The 15,184-nt window shown below is 53.1% G+C and overlaps 1 long non-coding RNA gene across 1 annotated transcript; it reads right to left on the minus strand.

Moving 5' to 3' along the window:
* Positions 1–1,797: 1,797 nt before the first annotated feature.
* Positions 1,798–15,130, minus strand: LOC112478325. The gene is made up of 2 exons (XR_003045775.1): positions 12,464–15,130; positions 1,798–5,141 (listed from the first exon to the last, which is right to left on the minus strand). It is a non-coding gene; the product is annotated as an uncharacterized LOC112478325 (long non-coding RNA).
* Between the last annotated feature and the right edge of the window lie 54 nt (positions 15,131–15,184).

The raw sequence follows: 15,184 nt of genomic DNA on the forward strand, positions 1-15,184 counted from the left end.
TCGGGTTTTGACTAGAAAGCCAGGCTTGGAATCTACGCAGCACGTAGGAGTGAGCTGGTTCCCCAAGGTGGCCACAAACCCAGGCACCTTAATCCAATGTCTTAGTTATTATCAGCACAGTATTTAAAGTCGGGGCTTTGTGCTGAGTAACTCATTTCATGCCATGAAACTGCCAAAAGGTACTCTAAAAATAAAACGACTGTATGCTCTTTGTAAATGTCATTAAGACCGGACACTGTGTAGCGATGCTGTGCGTCTCTGGTGGCTGGGATTTTAAACACTCTTCAGCCAGGCGAGCTGGCTGTGGAGCGGACAGTAGCCCTGCAGCCTGGGCGGGCGACATGGCCTCGCTGCACAGAGCGGGGTCGGACACACGCTACTGGGAGCACCTCGGACTGTGGCCAGCACCAGCGTCCCCCAGGACAAGTCCTCCCTGTGGGCCTGGTCCATAGGACAGTCTGGGAGGTAGATGATGAGAGTTTCCATGGCAACTGACATCCTGCACCCCTTCCCCCAGCAGCCCAAGCCTCCGTGGAGGCGCCCCAGGACTCGGCCACAACGCCGACTGGCCTCGTGACCTGGGGCAGGTCATTTCGCCCTCCTGTGCCTCACTGTCCTCACGTGAAGATGGCTCTCCTTCCCGGGCTCATTGTGAGAATGAGCTAAGAGATCGGGCACATGGCCGGCTCTGCAGGGGACCCCGCCCCGTAAATCGGGCCCGCTGCCGGCCTGCAGGTGGAGCGTGGACCGGCCCTGTGACACCGCGCCAGCCAGCCTCGCTGCGCTGTCATTCCTGATTGTAGGCCTCCTGTAAGTCGCGGGGCAGTCCCTGCTGCGTGGTGTCATATCCCGCTCGTCCCTCTTCGCAGGCACCGAGACTTTTCTCCCTTCCTGGAGGTGGGGGGGCCCCTGAGGGGCAGGGCACGGCGGGGAGGAGGGGGACGGGCAGGGGCCACGGGGAGGAAGGGACGGTAAATGGGACTCGTTTCTGTCAGTTCCTCTAGCATCGTCCGTTCCGTGCTGTCCACGGCATCCACGTAGGACACTGCGATGAGGTGACCGGGGACTGCCCCGCCGGGCGTCCCGACACCGACACCGCCCTCCGGTCCCCGCAGCCCCCGCGGCCCGTCCCACTGCGTGCTCCCTTAGGGGCTGGATGTCACTCCCTGGCCATTTTCCTTTGTCACGGCTACAGGCCCTCGGCTGTGCGGGTCTAGCCACGCTGGCGGCTTTACGTCACCTCACGACGTCTCCGTGTCCTGCCCAGACCCCCTGCCACTGCCACTGAGCATCTTCATCCCCGACCAGCCCGGCGCCCCTGCTGTGTCCTCCAGGACCCTGTCCCCCATTTCCCGCGCCCCGTGGAATCGTCAGCACGACTCTGCTGAGGCCCTGTCGCCTCACGTGGCCGCCTCCCAGTCTGTCTGCTTCCGGGATCGACCCTGGTCGGTCTTCGTCGTGGTGTCCCAGTGATCCCTAGAGAACACCAACCTCCTGCCACGGCTCCCCTCGCGGCCACCTCAGTGACTCCCTGTAGATCCCAAGATAAATTTAAACCTTTACGACGGCACCAGAAGCTCTCAGCTCCCCCCCGCTCCCCGTCTCCTGTCTCCCTCCTGACCACCACCTCCCATCCTTCCAGACTCGGCTCTCTCTCCAGGAAGCCCTCCCTGACTTCCCCCGGCGGGGTGGAAGCATTCGCACTCAACCACGTATTAACCATGTGACATTTGTCCTGAAGTTTGGCTTACAACAAGTTTTTAATTGAATAAATTAAGAAATTACCAACGTAAGTAATTGTTGGTTAAAGGAAATGTTTAATTTGTTATATTAACTGTAACGCGTTGTTCATTATAGAAAACAGGAAACTTCAGACAATAGAAAATAAATCTCACGTCCTGTACTATGACCAAGCCTGGAGCCTGTTATCCGTGTTATGATTTGTTTTACGTCTCCCGTTCTTCTATCTGTGGATGTGGTTGAACATAGTCCCACGACGTATCTGGGAATGCTAGATTTTTAATTCTCTTTTTTTAAGGAAAGAAAGAAGCACGATCCTTGTAGCGAATGCTCCGACGAACGTTTTGGTGGCCACAGAGCACCGCGTCGATGGCCCTAACTGTTGGACACCGATTGTCTGCAGGTTTTGTGTTTGTTTGCAGTTGTGAACATTGCAGCGAACGTCTTTCGGAGTAAATAATGTCTATGCCTCGAATTATTTCCGTAAAGTGGCGTATAAGAAGCATAAACTGAGAGTGTAAACGTGCAGGGCCTGAGAGCAGACCCCTGGCTCCACATTGCTTTCCCGAGAGGTCGCATGGGTCTCACTGGCCTCCTGTCGTCTGTCCCCTGTCCCCGGGTGAGGTGGCATCATTATTCTTAGCCCTTGTAAATTTGATGCTAAAACCGGTAGCTCTTTGGTTCTCAGTTTTTTGAAGTTCTTTTTTGAGTTGTCAAAACATGTCTTGGAGTGTTACTATGGTTTTGGGGTTTTTTTTTTTTTCTTTTTTGCTGATTTATACATTACATATTAACCCTTTCCATAGCTGTTGCAAATATTTTTTCTTAATTGAGATTAAGAGTTGAACAGCTTCCTCATAGACCAAAACACACACACACACACACACACACAAACAACAAATCAACCAAAACAGACTTGCCTAACCAGGAGCCTGATAATCCCTAAAATGGATTCTCCAGTGGATTTTGTCTTAGAAGATGTATGTTGAGCAGATGAAGGAGCAGCCGAAAGCTGAGTTAAGTAGGACCGAAACGATGACTCTGCCTTGGGAAAACACTCAGACGCACCCCTCGCTTTAACAAAAGGAAAAGGCAGCATGATCTTGATAAACACAGACTGTCCCGTCGCACTGTTCCCTAGGAGACCGTGGCCGGCGCGCAGGAAAGCCTCCACGTCTCCGTAACTCCCACCCCCGTGTGAGTGTGTTCACTTGACACCGTGACATGTCACTGCCTGCAGAATCAGCTCGGGTCAGCTCCTGGCAGAAGATCAGGAAGAGTCTGGACAAATTTGAATATTAGACACCGCGTCATTTAATGAAAACCGGCTGGAGGAGGATGCTTTCCGATGCTCTTGGACATTTGCCAAATGGCGATGGATGGAGGTAATTCTAATAGGAAGAAAGTAATGCGTGCTCGAAGGATCACTTGCCAGTTGGGCTTTTCACAGAGAGGGACATGTCTGAAAGGTCACGAAGAACAGCTGTTGGCTGGAACATAGCTGGCAAGCGGCAGTCTTGAAATGGAGGCGGCATCGTTCTAGGAAGTCTGTGCTCCAGCTCCTCCCTGTGCCGTCCGGCCATGTGGCCTTGGACAGGTCACGTGTCAAGACTGGGGTAGTGGCCTCGCTGGGCGCAGTGGCCAGGCCATGTCGTGTCCGAGGCCCCGGCCACTGTGGCTTTGGTCCGATGGAGGCCCGGGGCAGGGCGAGGACGAGTCAGGACCACGGAGAGTCCCTCAGCAGCCGAGCCGTCTGGAACCTCTGTCAACCCGGGTACGTGACGCAACCCCGAGCCTCAGCTTCCACGAAGGGACACTGGAACCGACCTTTCAGAGCCGTCAAGGCTGGAATGAGATGAGACAAAGGCAGTGTCAGCACAGCGTCCGCACACGGTCAGCGTGCGGGGGCGTCCGGCGGGCTCCGTGCCGGTGTCCGCGTGGACGTGCAGGCCCCTGGCCTGGCCCCGGCGCGCACGGTGGCAGGGCCTTGGCGAGCCCTCGCCCCATCTGCGCCTGTTGGGGAGTGGACCCTCTCTCTCCACAGGCTGTGCTGAGACACCAAGGCCAGCCCGCAGGCTGCGGCTGCCTCCGGCACAGGGCGTTGGCTCCCGTTTCTGTCACCCACCTCCGCCTCCGGAGAAAGGTTTTCCTTGAGCGCGCAGCGGAGGCGGGGTGCACAGCACGGGGGCACCGCCAGCGGTGAGGGCAGCCCCGGGGCCCCCGCCCCGAGGCCTCCGTTCCCCCGCACGTCATCCAGCGAGGCCGACCGTGTCTGCACATGGAGAACCGGTCTGTCGAGCCAAAAGGGTCTTGGCATCCCGAGCCGAGGGAACCCCTTCCGGCTCATGGGGTGGCATCGCCGTGACAGCAGAGGTTCCCCTCAGGTGACGAGCAGTGAACCCGCGTCAGCGTGCACGCGGCTGCGGGCCCGCGTGCCAACCTGCACCGCACACGTGTCCTCCCCACGTTGCCCCGGATGCGTCAAGTCAGCGAAGGGTCTGAAATGCAAATCTCAACCTGTGACGGCAAATCCAGGCACAGCCCGTGGTCCCACGGAAGCTCATTTGTTTGTCGCACGTCAGGAACCCAGGACGGCACAGAATCGATTCTCTCTCGCTGGCCCACAGGTGCCATTGGACGCTTAAGGGAGACGCTTCCCAGTCAGGTGAACCATTGCGATGCCGAAGTGTGTGGAGTGTCCATGTTCGAGCAGCGACGTGAGACGTGCAGGGGGACGGGCGGGGCGGGGCGGAGGGGGAGGGGTGCGCGGCTCTGCAGCTCCTTGCCGCTGTCCCCGTGGCCGGGGCCCCTCCGGAGGAACTGGGGGAGTGGGCCGTACCCACTCCTTAGTCTGGTCCGTTCTGGCTTGCCATGTGCGTGCCTGTGTGTGTGCACGTGTGTGCACGTGTGTACCTGTGTGTGTGAATGTGCGTGTGCATGTGTGTGTGCACGTGTCTGTTCGTGCACATGTGTGCCTTGCGTGCATGTGTGTGTGCGTGTTTGTGTTGCCTTGTGTGTGCATGTGTGTGCACATGTGTGTGTGCACGTGTTTGTGTGTGTGTGTGCGTGCACGTGTGTGCACGTCTTCCTTTTGAAAGAGCTCGTGGCTCTTTCCTCCCCTGGTGTCTGCACCTCTTAAACTAAGTGGCACTAATGACATTGGAGTGACATTGGAAGTCCTCGCGTGTCCAGAATTCCGTGGCGGCACACGGCGAGCCGCCTCGGTCTGGGCATCTGCGGTCACTGACAGATGCTATTTATAGAGAAGGGTCAGCGCCCCTGATTTTGTGTCTCCTCGGTGACTTTTCGAATCCAGCAGACGATATAGAACTTCTTAAGAGAGATGGAAAATGTTCTCGGGCAGAAGAGTTAGACGTTCGTGTTCAGTGAGAATTCAATGTCTGAAAAATAAAAATTGAGTACATATGAAAGATGAAAGAATTCTTGGGTATCCCTTATGGTCATTTACTTGTTCAAAACAGAGAGCAGAGTATTTTCTGCACCCCGTAACAGAAATTGTTTCCTGCCCTTAAAAACCTGTTGACCTAAGTTTGTTTGTTCTAAATTTGGTTTTTTCACCTGGTTATTCTAAAAGAATAACCACTTTATCATATATTGAAATAAGATTTTACGACTATCTACAAATGGGCGGTATGAGTTTTTAAATACCTCCAGCTTGAAGCTCAGAACAAAACCTCTCACTGTGACTTATCTTGTATTTTCAAGAACTGCTGTAGAGAAGCCACACAATACTGACTTTCAGCGTCTTTAGTGAACAGCTGCCGTGTTCGGTTCCTCCCAGGGCACCGTGAAACACGTCAGCACGTGGAGGAGGTGTTCGGACGCTGGCTTCAGCGTTCCTGTGCGTGTGCTCCCCCCAGGAGGCGTCTCTCCCCGTTAAGCAAAACTCTGATGTAGACTCGAGGGTCGGCTAAGCTCTTCAGCCCAGGGCTGGGCCCCTTTTTACCACAAACACCATTAAATTTTTAGAAGCCGTTGTGGGGATTCACTGTGAAAGTCTCGAAGTCACCACCAGGAGGCGTGACAGGCTCTGTCGTCCCTGCTCTGTGAGGTGGCCGGGAGCAGGGGTGGCGGCATGCCAGGGCCACGTCTAGGAGAGCTTGGCGGACACCCAGGAGGAGGCGGGCTCTGCCCCGTTCGCAGAGGGCAGCCCTTCAAACGCGCGGCGCAGAGGCCTGCCTTCCGCCTGCTCTCTGGGGCTCCCTCCTCGCTGCCGCGTTTTCCGTCTGCGCCCCCCGCACCTGGCGTATTTGTCGCGGCACTTGTCACAATTACAGTTGCTCCCATGTCCAGCCTTCCCCTGCCAAGCCTGGGCAGCGCGGTCGGCACGGCGTCCGGCGTGGGGCAGGCCCCCGACCCTCATCTGTTGACGGAGCGAACGAATGAGTGAAGGAATGAGACTCCGCGGGCCGCAGATGGGGGCGCTATCGGGATAACCCGGGGGACGTTCTGAGGCCTGATACCCGCACGGCCGTGGGACGGCCTTGGGGTACCACTGACGCAGGAAGTCGCCTCGGCGATGAACTGAAGTGGGAAGCGAGGTGGGGGTGGCTCTCAGCGCCAGCTGCTGGCCCTCGCAGCACTAAGGCCCGTCCCGCTGTGGCCTCCCCCTTACAGATGAGGGACCCCAGGCACGGAGGTGTTAGCAAAGCCCCGGGGAGGCGCTGCTGGGGTGTCCCCCTGCGAGAGGACATGCAGGGCGGGGCGAGACTCCACAGCACAGCGGGAGTCACGCTTGGGTTGGTGCCGTTTGCGCTGCCTTGGGGACATCCAGGTAGAGACGTCAACGGGCAGGTGGCCTCGAGCTTGGAGAAGCCGGGGTTAGAAGCAGAGACTGGTGCTCTGGGTCACAGCGGAGCAGGGTGCCAGAGCCCAGGGAGCAGGAGGTGTGAGGGGAAAGTTCTGATGGCCCGCCGGGGACCTTAGGGTGCCCCCCACCCACACCCACCGTGAGTGCGGGGCCAGGACGTGAGCTCACAGGTTCGAAGAAAGCATCTGGGACACATTAGAAAAAAGGAATTCATAAAGGTTTAGTGATTCGCCAAACCTTGCTAACGTATCTTCCGTGGCATTCAGATGAAGAAAGCATCTGGGACACATTAGGAAAAAGGAATTCACCAAACCTTGCTAACGTATCTTCCGTGGCATTCAGAAATAGGGACACTATGATCACTAAAATGCCAAACGTAGAATTTACAATTTGCAGGAGTGGTCGACAGCATCAGCTGAATGAGAGCTCCGCACAGAAGGATGAATTTGCATTATTATTGTTTTCTCTTTCAAAGCATAAAAACCTCTAGTATCAATGATCAATCGTGATTTTTTTTAAAGCAAAAGTTAAGGAAGATGAAGAACTGTCCATGACATCTTGAAAACCCAGAGGATTCTTAACCGTGACTCCTCGAACCACCCCCCGCCCCCACCCCCGCGGCCCTTGGTTAGATTTCAAGTGGTCCCTGACATTGGATGGAAAACAAAATCAGCCTCTCGCCAATTATGAACGTAGGCCAAAGACTTCAGTGGTGCCAGAAGTCGGCGTGACTCTGTCACTGACAGAAATCCCAGATGCTTTCGAGTCACTTTACAGAGGTGGCAGACGGCCGGGGAAACGCAGGAGCTGGGTCTGGTAGGTGTGAGCCCTTGGTGTCCCAGCACTAAGAGGAGGCACCGGGAGGCTGGTGATTCAGAGGGCACCTCCCCGAACCCACCTTCTTACCCAGCCCTGTGACGGGGCGGAGCTCGGCGCCTCTGCTGTCTGTCACCTGAGCCTGAGCCGTGCTGGCAGGACACTGGAGGGAGGTGGGCGGAGGAGGAGAAGGAGCTGCTCCGCCCTGTCTGCTTCCTGTTTCTGGGACCGTCACCCCAGCAACGGCTCTTCACCCCGGCAGCTGCATTTGGTTCTGTGGTTCCGTTCCTAGTGCTTTTGACAAGCTCAGAACCCACTGCCATGGAGCCCTGCCAGAGCTTCTGAGGCACTGTGCTCTGAGGTCTGGGTCCCCCACCCTCCAGCCTCTGGGGTACAATAGCCCAGCCCGTGGTCCCCCAGCAGCAGCTCATTCCGGGTCTCATCAGCGCTGTGTCGCCTGAGTGCCCTTTGCCTTCTCAGTCACCCAGCACCCCTTGGTGGGTCCCCTCTCTCAAATTACTTCTATTAGCATAAGTGGTATAGCTTCTTTTTTTCCTGACTGGTCTCTGGTGCAGTGTATCACAATTCAAAAATAAATTTTGATAGTATACTTCAGAATAATCTATTTCCTTCGTAACCCTATATACTTCAAGCATTTAAAAATATTACTCTGAGAACGGCCACAGGCTCAGCAGCCTGGGGTGGCTCAGGCGGAGGGGGGAAGGGGCGGGGGGCGATCCATCCCACAGAAGGAGGGGGGCACCAGAAGCGGTGGCCGCCCCCGTAATTATAGTTTCCTCTGTTAGTTTCCAAAGCCTCCGGGGACATAAAACATGAAGGTTTTTCTTTTCATTCTTCCTTCTTTTCAAATAAACTGATGGAGGAAATGAACTTTGCGTTGTTTTCCACCTTTAAAAGTAGTACATGCTCCCCGAGAGGACATCGGAACGGTCTTATCTGTAAGCTCGTCATGACGTGAGGACGGCCGTGGCTCCATTTTGATGGATTTCCTCGGAGTCTTTGTCGTCGTTTATTTGTTCGTAGATGTTTTTTTGGAGGGACGGGGGATTCACATACGTGCTCGTGTGCTCAGCGTTGTCATGAGCGTTTTGCATTCTATGACATACTCGTCACAAGTACCATCTTTACAGCGGGACAGGGTGCCCGAGGTTGACTTGGCCATTTTCTTATGCTGTGAAACTTTTAACATAAACTGTTTTTCACTGTGGTAAACTCTGCATAGCAGACTCTGCCGCTTAACCCTTGCTAGGTGCACCGCTGAGTGGCATTAAGCACATCCACATTGCTGTGACACCATCACCACCCTGGTCCCCAGAACTTTTTCATCATCCCAAATTGATCTGTCCCCACTAAACGACAAGGCTCCATTCCCTCCTCAGCCCCTCACCCAGCCCCTGGCAATCACTATTCTACTTGCCGGCTCCATGGATTTGGTTAACATAAATTTTTACTGCTGTGTATTGCTTTTCCAATAAAAGTTCATGGTAAAATGACTTAAACGTATATACTTAATGCAAGTAGCGTTTGCCCGATGCCTGCCCCTTGCCTTTCCCCTTCCCTCCTTCCTTCCTCCCTCCCTCCTTCTTCCTTCCTTCCTTCCTTCTTTCCTTCCTTCCTTCCTTCCTTCCTTCCTTCCTTCCTTCCTTCCTTCCTTCCTTCCTTTCTTTCTTTCTTTTTCTTTTTTTCTTTCAGACAAAATGGGATGAAAAATTACCCATCAGTGGAGCACAAGAACCTAAGAAAACAATCCAATGACCTTTCTTTCTTTCTTCCTTTCCTTCCTTCCTTCCTTCCTTCCTTCCTTCCTTTCTTTCTTTTAATTAAATTAGCAGCTCTCAACGTAGAGCTCCCTCTTCCGAGTTCTCGCCGTCTTATTTTTCTGATGACATCTGAAAATTCACGTCGGGTCGTGATGGCTTCGCTCGTCCATCGCTGGGAAGTTCGGGTGTAGCAAGCTCGTGGTGGGGAGACGGCCTTCACCCAGAGATGCCCCTGGTGGTACCTCCTCTGAAGGCTTCTTTCCACGCAGGCTCCTAATCTCTCGTGTGGCCGGTTCGTGACACGGTTGGGCCTCGCCCATGTCACGCCTGCTCTCTGGGGAAAAGTCCACGCTGTCTCGTCTCTTCCTCCCTCTGTGGTGTGGCAAAAACTAAAGCGTAAACTGGATTTTTTTTTTAATATATATTTTTAAATGGTGGTAAAATACATGTAACATAAAATTTGCCATCTTAACCATTTTCGAGTGCACAGCTCGGCGGCGTCTCGAGCACAGTCCAGGGTGTGACGGGGCCACCACCATCCCTCCCCACAGTTCTTTTCACCGTCCCCACCTGCAGCTCTGTCCCCATTGAACACTCGCTCCCCGTCCCCCAGCCCCGGGCCCTGCCCTTCCCCTTTCCGTCTCTACGAGCGAGCGTGACATCTTTCGTGAGTGGCGTCATGCAGTACGTGTCCTTTCGTGTCTGGCTTATTTCACGTTCCACAATGTTCTCAGAGTTTTGGCCACACAGTAGCACGTGTCAGAATCTCCTCCCTTTTTAAGGCCAGTAATGTTCCATGGCGTGGGTGGACCACATTGTTGATTCATTCAGCTATCCGTGGACACTTGGGTCGCTTCCACTTATAAGAGAGTAAATTGGTTTTCATATTTAATATGAATTATTAGCAATTTTAACGGGGATTAACAAATTGATAAAATAGGTGACGAAGTCCTCTTTTGTCATCCCGTTGTCATCTGATGCTCAGAGGCGGACATGAAGTCTCTGGCACAGGGCGCTTGAAAATGCTGCCCGTGGCCACCTGGGGCCAGCCCCTGGAGCCTGACCGCCCCCCAGGGGTAAGGTCACTGCATTCTCTGTCTCTCTGCCGCTCGCCCCTTTGCCTTCTGCCGGAGGAAAGATGCTAAGAGGTAGAGCTGGTTCTACTATATTTTATGCTAAATGTAGGACAGCTATTTAAATAATCATAGACTATTAGAGCTCGAAGTTTTGAATCTTTTTGTCTTTTTCATACTCTCAGCTGCTTTGCCGCAGGCAGATAATCTCTTCTTTTTCAAAAACCTACCCCATAGGACAGTCTCTTCACCCAAAAAGGGAAGCTCGTGATGGCTACTGCCTAACGCCATTCTCCAGAGACTCAGTCATACCTCCTTATCTGGCTGGTGAAGTTCACGCCCGGCCATTTAGATCGTAACTCAAGCAGGAAGTGACTGGGTGCCAGAAAGTAACTGTCGCAAAGTTCAGGCTTCTTGTGCTGGAGAAGTGATACGGTTCCTCCCCCTGGAGCCTCCGGACCCAGAATTCCGAGTCGTATTTCGGTTGTACGGTTTAACAAGCTTACACACTCACTCCCCTGCACAGCACAGGCTGTGGGCTCGGAGCCGGGGCCGCAGAGAGAGCGAGTCAGACGGAGCCTCGGAGCCTCGTGGGCCGGGAGGGGCAGGAAGGCAGACAGGGAGGGGCGCGTTGGTGGAGGATAAAAGTTAACTCCCACGTCCTGTGGTAAATGGTGACTGGATGCATGAGATTTAGATTAAATGCTCCTTGAACTCTTTTGTAAGAATGTGCATTCTGTAGACCGGCTGTCCCCAAACTTTGTGGCACCAGGGACCGGCGCCCCTGTGAGAATCTGATGCCTGGTGATCGGAGTCGGAGCTGAGGCGGTGATGCCGGCGCTGGGGAGCGGCTGCAGATGCAGATGAAGCTTTGCTCAGCTCCCGCTGTGCGGCCCGGTTCCTAACAGGCCACGGACCGAACCGATCCATGGCCTGGGGGGGTTTGGGGACCCCTGCTCTAGACCAAACACCTTCACTACACTTACAGTTAGCATTTTCCTTATTTGAATACTGATTAGAATAATCACTCATTTAACCCTTATAAACCGTATGAACTGAGTACATAGGGTTTGACAGATGAGGCAGAGAAGATGCGTAACTTGCCCGAGGCCAAGAGCAAGTTCCAGGCAGAGGCGGCGTTTCCACCCAGAGGTGCTGGCCCTGGCCGCTGAGCCCAGTGTCATTCCCCCACGGTGCCTGTCCCTGCAGAAAACAACTGTACCCTGACGGGAAGGAAAGAATTCACTCTCGCTGACTTCAGGACTATCCATCCTCCAGCTCTGTGCCTGTTTGTCTTTTATTGGTCAAAATTAGATCTAGCCTGTAGGCTAGTCTTCTTCTGAGACCTGTAATTGATTTCCTTATCAGGTGACTGACACTGGATTCTCTGTTTACTTTATAGGCGGTTTTAATGCTATTTAATTTCGAACAGGCCGCACGCAGGTCCTGTCCTGTATTATTACAGAGCAAGCACTAACTCACAAAGCTGCTGTCTCGTTATTTCCCTAATTGTAGAGTATCCAATTCAAAAAGAGACGCCTGTCACGTTATGATGTCCAGACAGGATAAAGAATCGGCAGTGTAACTATTGGAAAGGAGGAGATGAAATTTGTAGCGACTTACAGATTATGTCTTTGTCTAATTCAAAAAAAAAAAAAAAATCAGCCTAAAACTGAGAGTTCCAGGAAATAGCTTCTGATGATTAGATAAAAATCCATAGCATTTCCGTATCCCATAATGATGATTTTTTTTTTTTTTAAATAATGGCAAAAAGGTAAAATCTCATTCCAAGTAGCACTTAGGAATAAAGAAATAAGCAAGGACCACCTGAAACTAACATAATATTGTATGTCAACTGTCATTGAAAACTTTTTGAAAAGGCATTTTCTTTCCAAAAAAAAAAAAAGGAGGACCTATATGAAGAAAACTATAGCATTATACCAAAGGACATATCAGGTTAAAAAATGGAGAGCTACCTTGTTTCTGAATGAGAAGACTCAGTGATCAAAAGATGTGAGTTAATCCATCCCCAGATAATTTATAAATAGCATGTAATTCAAATAAAATCCCAGTTTAGGGGAGAAGGGTGATTTGAAATTTAACAAGTGAACTCTAAAGTTAAGAAGAAATAGACCAGCCCAGAAAGTTCTGGAGAAGGCTAAGTAGGGTGATTTTCAACTTTTTTTGTAGCCCGCAGGTTCTTTGTTCAAACAAAATCTTACCTTCCTGTTTAAATCCTGCCAGTGGGTCATTTACGGCTGCTTCCGGAATGAAGTTCGGGTTCCTTAACCTGAGTATTGTTGCGGACGGGGACGGGGAGGAGCATTCTCGCGAGTTCTCAGGGTCGTCTGAAAAGCAAGAAAACGCCCACAATTCCAGCCCTGCAATGAGCAAGTCTGTTGTTTACTGTGTTTCCTTCCAGTCTTGGTCGACGTGTGTCCTTTTCTATATAGTTGTAGTTGTACTTGTCCAAGAATAAGAACCCCAAACGGCAGTGAGGCAGAGCCAGAATCGGGGCTCGAAGGGGGGCAGCTGCCTGGGAGTGGGCGACGCTCTCCAGGAGCCTCAGAAATGCCGGCTGAAGCCATAAACCTGATCCAAGCTAATGAAGCCTCCAGACTCCGCCTGTGGCTCCCCCAATCCGCACATAAACTGTGATGCTCGCGTCCCTTGTTTTGCAGGAAAAGTAATGTGTATACTTTAGCATAACAGACTGTGCTGCAGATTCTCACTGACGGCCCGTCTCGTGCCAGCCTGGGCTCCTGCTGTCACCGGACATCCTGTCTGGTGGCTTCATCTCTCCCATTTGACACAGGAAGCCGGGAGAAGGCACAGGGGCGCTTCTAAATGACAGACTAATAAGGAGCAGGGGCTCCGACCAGAACCCCGCCCAAACCTCTGCTGTGACCGCGCTGTCTGTGTGGGCTGTGCAGGTGGCCTCCTGGCGGCCTTCCTGCTTCAGCGCTCACCCCTTTCAACGGGGCCACCCGGGGGGCCAGCAGGCACAGCCCGGGTCTCTGACCTTCTCGCTCGCAGTGGCCTTCCTCCCAGCCCGCGTCCACGATCACGTGCTCGGCCTTGGCACCCCCAGCCCCTCTGGCTCTGAGCCTCCTTCCCGCCCTGTGGCCCCACGTGCTACCTGAGTGTGGGCCGCCTACCTGCCTGCTCTGCCCGACAACGCTAGCTGGGCTCACCCTGGAGCTCTCGCTGGACAAACGTGGGCCGCGGACGTTAGATGACGCGTTGGAGGGTCTCTCCCTGGCCCGCGGTCTCTGGGGGCGTGGCGTACCTGTACAGGGTGATGAGTCAGCCTGCTTCTGCAGTGCGGGCCCCTCGGAGGAGGGCGCAAGTGCCTCCAGATCAGGCGTTCTCAGCGGGGACCATTTTGCCTCCCAGGGCACATTTGGCAACGTCCGGAGAGACTTTTGGTTGTGACAGACTCTGGGGTACAGAGTGCTGCTGGCACCGGGTATGTAGAGAACTGGGTGCTGCTCACCATCCTGTGAGTCACAGGCCAGAGGCATGGTACCAAGGTGTCAACAGTGCTGAGGTCAAGGGCCCTGCTCTGCGCTTATTTTGGTTTCCCCATAATGTCCCGCCCACATTGAACACGGCCGCCTCCACGGCAGTCGGGTGAGAGGAGGGGTCTTCCGTGTCCTGAGACGCTAAAATCAAACCCCAAGTCGGAAGGAGCCTCTGGAAAGCTGCAGTGGGCTCGAGCCACGCCCTCCCATTAATCAAAGGCCGTGAGGCTGCTGCGGGTGAGGTCGGGGATGAAGGTGCCTTTAATTGACCTCTCCACTGGGACTCAGAGATGACGTGGTCAGGAGTGGCTATTTGATCTCCAGTTATTCCAGAATTTCTGCTCTCACGCCAAACATCTCTCCAGACTGCTGTTCCTTGCTCTTCCTCAAACTTCCCTTGAAGTTCATCTAAAATCTCCATTTTTCAGAGGTGAGGCTTTTTTTATGTTCTGTGCTAAGTCTTCTGTAAAGATATCCAGTTCTGACCAGTTGGTGATAAAGACGGAGCTTGTCACCTTCTGGCATTTGCTGGAATCTAAACTCGATGCCTGTGCTTTGAGCTGTGCTTCTCGGGGGGCCAGAGGGCAGAGCGGGGCGGGCCGGGGTGCTTCGTGCTGTGCTGACCTGTGCAATGGTCTTCACTTTCCCTTAGGAAAATTCCTTTTCTTAGAAAGATGACTTTGGGGGTGCTGTTTTCGGATTTCTGTTCCTTAGGTAGGAAGGTCGCTCACAGGTAGGAAGGTCTGCCTGAGTCAGCTCACCTTCGAGACAAGCCGCTTAGCGGGAGCGCCTGATTTTTTAAATTCATCTAAAGCAACTTTAAATTTCTGTTTGCTATGGGCACTGTTTAAATTTGGATTATGAAGTCCTGTGTCGCCCACACTTCCTCCCTGTGAATGTGACACTTGTCAGTCACGTCTGTAGCCTGGTTGATTTCTGGATTTGTCACTCACGGGGTAAAGATTCATTTCACAGCTCGTTGTTAGGGACGAGGGACCGTCCTTCCCAGAGTGTTCAACTCATCGGCAGGATCACTGAGGCCAAAGCCAAATAAATGGGTGAAGATCTAGAAAAACATTGTTTTTATTTTTTGATCATCATTTTCTATTCCAATGTATTCATTTCTTCTCAGTGAGCTGTTCTGTCTCTAGCTGCCACAGTTGTGGAGAGTAAAGCCTGTTTTCCCATGCTGCTGCCTGCTCTGATCAAAGCCTCTCCTCCTGGACGTGCAACCACGGTAGAGGTCAGTGATAGGCATCAGGTTGGCAGTGCACGTGCGCAGCCGGAGGGGCTTGTTTCAAGTGCTTGCCCAATAATGAGGTCATTAGCAGGGTTTTTAGGCTGATTTCTTGCACTTACGTAGCCACAGAAGCCTGGGCTGGCTGCTGAGCACCTGTAGATTTTTTTTCTCTCTGCAAT

The sequence above is a fragment of the Pteropus alecto genome, unplaced genomic scaffold (genome assembly GCF_000325575.1).
Source record: "Pteropus alecto unplaced genomic scaffold, ASM32557v1 scaffold143, whole genome shotgun sequence".
NCBI lineage: Eukaryota > Metazoa > Chordata > Mammalia > Chiroptera > Pteropodidae > Pteropus > Pteropus alecto.